The sequence below is a fragment of the Lycium ferocissimum genome, unplaced genomic scaffold (assembly GCF_029784015.1).
Source record: "Lycium ferocissimum isolate CSIRO_LF1 unplaced genomic scaffold, AGI_CSIRO_Lferr_CH_V1 ctg5825, whole genome shotgun sequence".
Lineage (NCBI taxonomy): Eukaryota > Viridiplantae > Streptophyta > Magnoliopsida > Solanales > Solanaceae > Lycium > Lycium ferocissimum.
In genome coordinates this window covers 21,475-31,626 of record NW_026726127.1, presented here as the reverse complement: position 1 = coordinate 31,626, position 10,152 = coordinate 21,475, and the positions used below count along the sequence as shown (strand labels likewise).

The following is a 10,152-nucleotide window of genomic DNA, read 5'->3' as shown; positions in this document are numbered from 1 at the left end:
GGTTGGATTAGCTTAGGAAGCGGCTAAGGTATGTAAAGCTCACCTTTCTTTCTTTTGGCATGTCCTAGTTGAAAGTAAGTGATGACACGTTTCTCGAGGTAACTCTATTCTTGCAATCCGAGCATATTTATGATCCTTATTTGTTTCTCGATATTCATATTCTTAATGTAACCAAGATATGGTTTTTATGTCATTAGTAAGATTTGGATTTCAAAAATTGCATATAAGTTGTGTTTCCAAAAGAGGATGTTTTTAAATGACTCGTAACTACGAACGTCCGTATCTTTCATCGAAAGGCTCGGATTGCTTCGATATGTTCGTATGTGATTCCATAATATGTAAGGCCCGTAACTTTCCGAGGCGGGCCCGAATTGAATCGATATATGACTATGATCTCTACGATATTTTGATATGTTCATGATATATGATATGTTTCCGAGTAATGTCCGAAAGTTGTTTGCTATAATATTTGTCCGGATTTTCAAGATGCCTTGATATGCTTACGTTATATGATTCGTATATATATTCTGCAATATGATTAATCGGTTAATGTCAGTTTACTTCATTGAGTCTCTGAAATGGTTTATGTGCATGGTTTCTCACTACTCTGCTCGTGCGAGCTGTAGCCACTCTTTCACTGCGTCCGGGCCGGGGCATGTATTCGTGCACGTTTCTCTGCGCATTGTTCACCGCATCCCTCCATGGAGGGCCGGGGCACGTATATTTACCGCGTCCCTTGCTAGCGGGGCCGGGGCACGTTATTTGATATGATGATATGGGGGAGGTGGCCAGGATGGCACATGATGATTCCCTTTTACCGCGTCCCTCCATGGGGGGGCCGGGGCACGTTACATGTACATGTATATGATATGATTTTACTACCGCGTCCCTTACTAGAGGGTCGGGGCACGTTGTATGTATATGTATATGTGTATACGATGATTTCATTCACCGCGTCCCTCACGAGGGGGGGAACGTTATATGCATACTTGATGATTTTATGGAAATGACATACATGATATATGTTTTTAAAGGCAAGTTTTACGGTTTTTTTACGTACTCTTTATTTCGGTATAATCCCGCTTATTATATTTCATGCTTTACATACTCGGTACCTATTCCGTGCGACCCCCCTTTCTTCGGGGGCGCGTTTCATGCGCGCGCGTACACCCGTGTGGAGAAGATATCGGTAGAAGACGTTCCGGCGGGATTAGCGAGCTCCATTTCTTCGGAGTGCTTTGCCGAGTCGGATTATCATGTTATGGTTTCATGTTACGGGTTAGAGACTTTGCGAACGAGTGTCGTGGGTATACGATGTCAGTCGTGTAAGCGGCTATGTAAGCCGATATGTCATTTTGCGTTGTATTATAAGTTCTATATGTTTCTATATGTTACAAATTCCCTTTGATTCGAGAAAGGTAAAAAGAAGTATATTATGTTTCGAAAAATTATCGTTATGTATTCGTGTCATAATTCGGAAAGTCGGCGTGATTATGAACATGATGTGAGTCGGAAAAAAAAAAGAGAATTGTGACGGGTATGAATGTTGATAAGCATAAAAATTATGACAAATTATGAAAAAAAAAAAAAAGAGAATTGTGACGGATATGAATGTACTGATAAGACAGCTTACGAGATATTAAGGGTAAGATCGACCAGAAAGGGTAAAAGGTTGAGAAGTGTTACACTATAAGATTGATTACGAACAGGATATTATGTGAATGAAATAAGGATTGTTACGAAAATGAGCAAAGTCTAGCGAGGAAGTGACAAGAAAAAAAATATATATACGACGTGATCTATGTGACTAAAGTATAAAGGTGAGCTATAGATCAAAAAAAAGAAGAAGGGGTTAATTGGAAAAAAAAAAGAGATGAAAAGAAAAGCGGGCGAGATAACCGTGCAGTAATAGATTATGACATGTATAGCCCAGAACACGAGTAATATCAGTGACGGAACTGTGAAAGACCAAGCCATAGAAAGATGAGCAACGAGGGAGAATGAGTGCTAGGAAATGATGGGTATAATAAGAACAAATAGGGATGAACAGAATATGATCTGAAAACGAGAAAGGGATTATGTAGGAGTAATATTTTCCGAAGGACATAGAGGTGTTATAAAATTCCTCGTGCGCAGAAAAAGAAAGGATGGACATAGACTGAAAAAAATATGGTAAGGGGATACCAAAGGAAGCACCCAAGATAGACGTAATTAAATGAGTACGAAAATGGAACGAAAAGGGAATACATAGTTATGAATTTAAAGGGTAGTCCGACGCCATGGTGATACGATAAGGCCATTAGTGAGACGAACTTGGTGTGTTTTGAGTAAGTTGGAAGCCTGTGTTAGGTACACAGTAAGGGTAAAAAGACATAAAGCATAAAGGGGTACTGCATGCACACGACTTCACCTCGAAAATAATGAAATCTCTAAGCGACAAAGACGGTAGGCTTAAGGAACCGGTGGTGCGATATAATTTCATCAAAAGAAACAGATGATATAGATGGTGATAAGGATACTACTTCAAGAGAACTTTGGACACTTATCGTTGGAATATAAGTGCCACCTAACTGAGAATTTGCAATGACTACGAGTATTAAATAATTATTGATTGGAGTAAGAGACCCTTTTCTGATTCGGTGGGAGATGTGTTATGAGGACGTCTTGAAATCTGTTAAGACTTCTATTTACTCCAGATTAGGTGATGAAGGTCATGCGGTGAGGTGGATGCGATCATACTAGTACTAACGCACCGGATCCCATCAGAACTCCGAAGTTAAGCGTGCTTGGGCGAGAGTAGTACTAGGATGGGTGACCCCCTGGGAAGTGTTCTGAAAGTTCTATAGAGTCGGACACAGGAAAGACCAATGGAAAGCTAGGATAGCCTAAGAGAAATCAGAGTATACAGAGTGGGCAAGAACCTTAAGAAGTCACACAGGATGAGGCAGACCGAACCAGTGAAAAGAAAGAAGGCGCATTACAGCTTTAGAAGCAGGGTAAGATGAATAGTGTTTGGGAACATTTTGTAAACAGGATGGTAGCAATTATGTATATGTATGTATATGACATTCCAGACATGGCTATATCAGCGGGTATATATATCCCAGCAATCGACGTAGCGGCATATGGGAAGGCATTAATCGAATAGGGCAACGAAGCCCAAATGACCAAAATGGCACAAATGATGTAAGGTAAGCTAATGCTGTTTTTACTACATGTCAAGCCCGGAAAGTTCTAAGCTAATGAAATTTGAAAAAGAAAGAAAGTGAGTAGATGGTAGGTAAAGTGACCAAAATGTCAGGGACAAAGCGAACGAGTAAGAAACAAGAGGAAGTAAAGCCTCCTAGAGAGATGATGGGCAGAGCACAACACTATTTGGATAAAAATGTGAGGGTAGGCCTGCGAGAGGAGTAGAGTGTGGCAGTATGGAACACAAGAGGAATCAGAAGTAAAGGAAAGAATGATTAGGCCGCGCAACGATCCTAAGAGATTTCCAACTCTCGAAAGATAAGCGCCGAGGACGGTAGATATCTAGAAATTATTGGCGTACTAGGACCTCCCTAATAAAGGGGGGGGAGAAACATGATAGATGTCACGACCCAGCCCCGTAGGTCGTGACTAGTGCCCGACCTGGGCACCCGTACGCATCAAAAGCCCAAAAGTAGTAACTCAAACATTTAGAAAAATTTGGGCAGATTCCTCTCGTTTTTCTTACTAACCAAAAATTAACCCGCATTCGAAAATACCAAGCAAAGGCCACACAGGGCCAACATATTTATATACACATGTAAAGGCGAGCGGCAAGGCCGCCGCGGTAGATAACCGCCCAAACACATAATACATACACAAACTCTACAGACAGACCATAACCCACTCTTTATGTCTACGTGCCTCTAACATACGATCGGGAATCGAAGACGGGACAGGCCCCGCCGTACCCAATAAGCATATGTACAAAGCAAACGAACAACAGAAGACATATACCAAAAATATCAGCTCCGGGTCAAATGGAGCACTCTCCAATAGCAGAACCGGTATCCTAAGCTGGTGGCGTATCTCGCGGTGCGTCTGTACCTGTGGGCATGTAACACGCCCCCGAAGAACGGGGGTCGATGCGGAAATGTACCGAGTATGTAAAGCGGATTAGTAAGAAGCATAATCATAATCGGGGACCCGAGTACCGAAATATAACAGCCGAGCTATAGCCGTAATCGAAATACAAAGGCGATACCTCATCCGAGACCTCAGGAGACATAATGCCAAAAATAAGTAATGCATAACGAATCATGTAATGTCATATGAGCATGTGTCGTGTCCCGGCCCTTTGATAAGGGACTCGGTAGATGAAATCATACATAACATCATCTTATGCCAAGTATGCACATAACGTGTCCCGGCCCTTTATTAAGGGACTCGGTAATATAGGATCATGCATGTCAGACTCATATATATATATCATGTATACATAACGTGTCCCGCCCCGTCGCGGGTCTCGGTGGATAATAATCATGTGCCATCCCGGCCGCCATCCCCGTATCATCACATCACAATCGTACAAATAACGTGTCCCGCCCGCAAATACGAGGGACTCGGTGAATAGTGCACGAAACCGCACGAGAACATATCCCGGCCCGGGCTCGGTGAATAGACATATCATAACTTGCACGAACAGAGTAATGCAGAAACATATGCATATAAGTCCAGACTCAATAAACAAATCACATAAACAGTCATAATACGTACCTTTCGAATGCCATGACGGATTATGTCAAATCAGAGTTTTTGAGGCTATTCGGACGTAGCAAATATATCATGGGGCTTACAAGAGATTCAGAATGGTCGTTCTTAAGCAAACGGAACAAAACAGATGACATATCGCTTCAAGAAAATCGGACGATAATCGTATATGTATATGTATGCTCTTTTGGGGACGGCACGATTACTTACTTCAAATCATGTTTCTAGAATCATAACACATGTCAAAGCATATTATGGATTCATCATATTCATCGTTCGACACGGTACCATAATCAAAAGATTTCTTTAACATTATACAGAAATAAGTCAATTAAAATCATAGTAAGAGGTCTCGGATTTGGGGGCCCACCTCGGGTCAAGTCGAGGCGGCGGACATAAATTATGGATCATAGACTTTATGAAACCATTTATGAGCGTTTGGAACAGTCCGGGTCCATTAGGGAAGGTTTAATGCATACAAACCATTTCGACGATAATTTGTGAAGGGACAGGTTCAATTGTACTGAACAATTTGACGCTATTTTCAGTCTTATATTATGAGACGCAGGAGCACAATCAAGGCCCGCTTTCAAGCCTAGTATGCTCAGAACATGCCAAGAAAGAATAGGGAAGGCCCCACATACCTTCGTTATGCCTTACGCTCGTCAAATCTTGATTCCCGTTTCGCCGAAAATGCCGCAAATGGTCCTCTTTACCGCTTACTATTCATGCAAGTTTAACATTACAACTTCGGTTAAGTATTTGGCTACCGAAATTTCGGCACCTCCCCTATAAATATGATACCCCCGAGATTCAACTCGGCTCAAAACAACCAACAACAACACCAACCACAATTTAATACAATATAGTCTATTTAGTCATTTTTCCAACGTAATACTATAACCCTCATTCCAACTTCGCGTTTCCAATTCAAATCTAATATTTTCACATTCATTACTCATCAAGTTCATTACAATACCATTCGGAGACATACCATAACATTTCTACAACATATATACAAGATATACAAATTATGCCAATTTTTCACCAAAACCATAACTTACTCAATTCTTCCAATCTTTAACATACAAGTTTATAATACATTTCCATCTTCCAAATTCATCAACATTACTCACAATTTACACCTTAACCATTTCATTTTCATAATACCATAAAATCATACTAAAACGACATAAGTTCCTACATTTCATTTCAAGGCAAACTTATACCATTTTACCTTCATTTACATTACAAGGATCACAACAACAACACAACCAACATATTACAAATTAATTCAACCTTACTTCTCCTTAATGTACCACACGGCCAACACTCCATAATTCTAACCTCAACCAAATTCTTCCAACTTCCATTGCCAATGTAATTTCCATCATAATCATAGCTAGAATACAACAAAAAATTTAATTAATCTTGCCTACACACACATGTATGCACACGGCCAAACATGGCCTTCACATACACACACGTCATGCACACACACACCATACTTCCATAATTCTCACCTAATTCTAATCATTATAACATGTTTACTTATCCCATAACATAAAACATGAAATTCATACCTTTTTCTTCAAATTCCAATCTTCCGCAAACGCAGCTTCTTTTGCTTAGCTAATTGTATCACGTCGGAGAGCGTATCGAACTTGTTAAGAATTCAAGAAGAACAAGAATTTTGGATGGAGCAACAAGCTTGGAAAATTTTTCTTTCTTTCCTTTTTGCTTCGGCTGAACAGCCCCTTTGTATTTGCTCTCCAATTTTTTTTTTGTTGTGATTGTTTCTTGAAAATTCTTGAAGGTTGCATGCCTTTTATTTTAATTAGGCACATGTCTTGGTCACATGACCACTTCATGGGTTGGGCCAACCATAGCTTGGCCGGCCACCCTTGGTCATTTTGGGCCTCAATTTCTATTTTTGTTTTGAGCCCAATTCGCCATAATTCTCGTTTTATAATTCCCGAAACCAATTTTTCAAAATTCCAAATTTTCCCTCGGCCTGCTTCAACATCCTTACGCCAATATTCTCCATGAACAACATAGATATGTCAATTAGGATCAAAAATATTAACTTATAACGTACAAGTCACAATTGTTTTCAATTTTTCCGAATATGCGAAAATGCCGGATATAACAATAGACTTGAAAGGGACTATGGTGTTTTCATACTCCATAAAGGGAAATTTATTAACTTGGAGTTAGAGTTCGAAACGATCGCCAATACAAGGAAATCGAAGACACGTGTACTTGTGTTATGAGAGGATTGTAAGGGAGTAAAAATTTCCGTAGCCTTATGCTTTTGGGCTGTATTGTAAGACTTGAGGGATAAAGGTTAAAGAAACAGTTGTAGCAGAAAGCTAAAGGAATAGTTGTGGCAAGAGCCCAAGGATTTAGTTTGGACTCGAATTATGAGTTGCCATAAGTGTAGTTGTACTGTGAAGAATAGCGAAGGGTGCAGAATCATTTCGTATATACATATTTTGGATCGACGAAAATAGTCCTGGGAAGGAACTAGGAGGAATAGTTTAAGGGACATAACCATTATACCCACTAGCAACAAAGTCATGTTGGGTGAGCACTCGGAATGAAAAGGAAAAATAGTGATAGGGATGTAAGGACTAATGACGTTGACCATTGGACCACAAGTGAACCTCGATACAGTATGTCACCCTCAGACTGACGGACAGACCGAGCGTACTATCCAGACGCTAAGGGATATGTTGCGGGCCTGTGTTATCGATTTCAGAGATAGCTGAGATGATCATTTGCCACTTATTGAGTTCGCTTATAATAATAGTCACCCTCCTAGCATCCAGATGGCACGGTATGAGGCTCTGTATGGCAGGAAGTACAGGTCACCGATTGGCTGGTTCATGTTGGCGGAACTAATTTAATTAGCCCAGATAGGGTTCAGCAAGTCATTGATGAGGTAAAATCTATGCAGGAGCGGTCATTAGCAGCTCAGAGTTGACAAAAGTCATATGTAGATAGTCGACGTCGACACCTAGAGTTTCAGGTCGACGATTGGATATCTTTGGAAGTGTCACCCTTGAAGGGTGTTACGAGATTCGGCAGAAAAGGGGAAGCTCAGTCCGAGGTATATTGGACCTCACCAGGTCGTTCATAAAGTAGGCGAGGTTGACCTACCATCTGATTTGGGAGCAGTGCATCCAGTTTTCCACGTGTCTATACTTCGCAAATGCATTGGTGACCCTTCCAGAGTATGTCCCATAGATGACATCCAGGTGACAGAGGAATTAGCCTACGAGAAACAGCCTATATCCATGCTGGATCGTCAGTGAGAAGATTGCACATTAAAGACATAGCTCCCGTTAAGGTATTGTGGCGGAACAATGACAGGAAAGAGATGAAAAATACGTATTCCTACTTATTTCCTATGTTTTCGGGTAATCTAAATTCCTTATTTGGTTGTGCGGATTGTTGAATGGACTGCATGTGACAGCAATGAAAAAGACTCCCCCGAAGTGCTTATAATACCCTGTAAGACCAGTTTAACATTCGAGGACGAATGTTCTAAAGGGGGGAGGATGTTATATCCCGTATTTTGTACGTCGGGACATTCCGAGCCAACCATGAAAAGTTAAGGATAAGACTATTCCGGGATACGAGGTTGAGACTTTTGACCTTCGATTTTGTTTTAAGGCATAAGTTGTATACGATTTTATTGGATGGAAATATTGAGGAAAACTAAGGGCTAAAAGTTGGAAAAATTATTTTATGAAGTGGCCAAATGGCCATGTGGCCGTGTGGGGTATGTGGGACCCACCCTCGGTTGGCCAAATTTGACTAGTTCAAGCTATGAAGGGTGCATGTGATTACTTCACAATTGTAAGGGCTAGAAGTGAAAAAAATAATTCTTGAGGGGGTCTAGGTGGCCGACCAAGAGGATGTGGGCCATAGGGCCACATGTGTTAATTTTATATGGAGATAAAATATGACAAATTAAGTCATCTTCATCATTTTTCATCTCCTAGAAATTTCAAGAAACTTGGAGGAAAATGAGAAGGGCCATTCGGCCAAGGAGGAGAAAAATTGAAGACCAAAAATCTTCATAAAAAACATTATTTCTTCTAGGTCTTCAACTCGTTGGAAGGTCCTAAATAACATGGAGTAGTTGTTAGAGCAAGCAAACCATTCATTCTTACAATTCTTAACCCAAGCCATGTTGAAGAACTAAGTGAAGAAGGTAAGTTTTAATCCTCTTTTCATATGTTATGGATGGTTATGTGTGTTGTGGTGTGTGGAAATGAATGAAATTCATAAGATATTGTGTATTGAAGTTGGGCCGTGTAGGTGTTGGTGGTGTTAGAGTGATGAACTAATTCTTATTTAATATTTTTGGTTGTTGTTGCATGGATTCTATAATGAAAATGATGGTTTAATGATTTAAATCGAAGTTGTAATCGTTTGTAGATTGTTGGAGAAGATAACGTGATTTCAATATAGTTTTTGTATTATTGAGGTTAATGTTGTTAATGTGTGGAATGTTGGTGTAGTTTATGAATTTGGAAGGACGAAATGTGTTGTTGTAGTTTTGATTGAATTTGGGAGGTATCGGGTGGTGTTACCCATTGGTTGGGCCGTTTGAACATTGCGTGGATTGTTTGAAATGTTCTTGAGTCTTGTTTGTATGACTTCGGACCGGTATTCGAATGTATGAGCATTGGCGTTGGCTTAATTGTATGTGGTGATTTGAATGTAATGAAATGTTGTCGAATTTTGTAGAAAAGAGTTATTGACGTTAAAATGCGTTTTGAATTAATTGTTGATGTTGTTAATATTGTTGTTGGTATTATTGTTAAAGATTTGGCCGAGTTGAATTCTCGGGGTTGTTGAATGTACAGGGGAAATGCTGCCCAAATTTCTGTAGATCAAGTGATAGCTTAGAGTCGGATTCCTAAGTGCCTATGGCTAATGTTTGATATCTAATGGTATTGTTGTAGATTTTGGGAAGCCAAGACTTAAACTCGGATTAGCTTAGGAAGCGGACGAGGTATGTAAAGCCTAACCTTTCCATCTTTTGGCATGTCTTAGTTGTAAATAGGCTATGACACGAGCCTCGAGGAAACTCCACTCTTACGATCCGAGCATGTCTACGATTCTTATTTACCTCTTAATGTCGGCCTTCTCAATGTAACAGTATTATGGTTCCTATGTCTTTGGTAATATTGGATTTCAAATGTTGCATAAAGATTTTGTTTTTAAATGATTCTACGTCTAGAAATGGCCGTAACTTTCGGAGACAGAACCAGATCGCCTCGATATGCTCATAGAAGGCTCTGTAGCGTATAATGGCTATACCTTCCATAGGCGGGCTCGGATTGGGTTGACGCTCGTCCGTGGGGTCCCGCGACTTTCCTTTGTGTAGTTCTAAAGATT

At 40.3% G+C, this 10,152-nt stretch overlaps 1 pseudogene; it reads left to right on the top strand.

The window, feature by feature from the left end:
- Positions 1-2,725: 2,725 nt before the first annotated feature.
- LOC132045006 (5S ribosomal RNA) lies at positions 2,726-2,842 on the top strand (annotated as a pseudogene).
- The last annotated feature ends 7,310 nt before the right edge of the window (positions 2,843-10,152 follow it).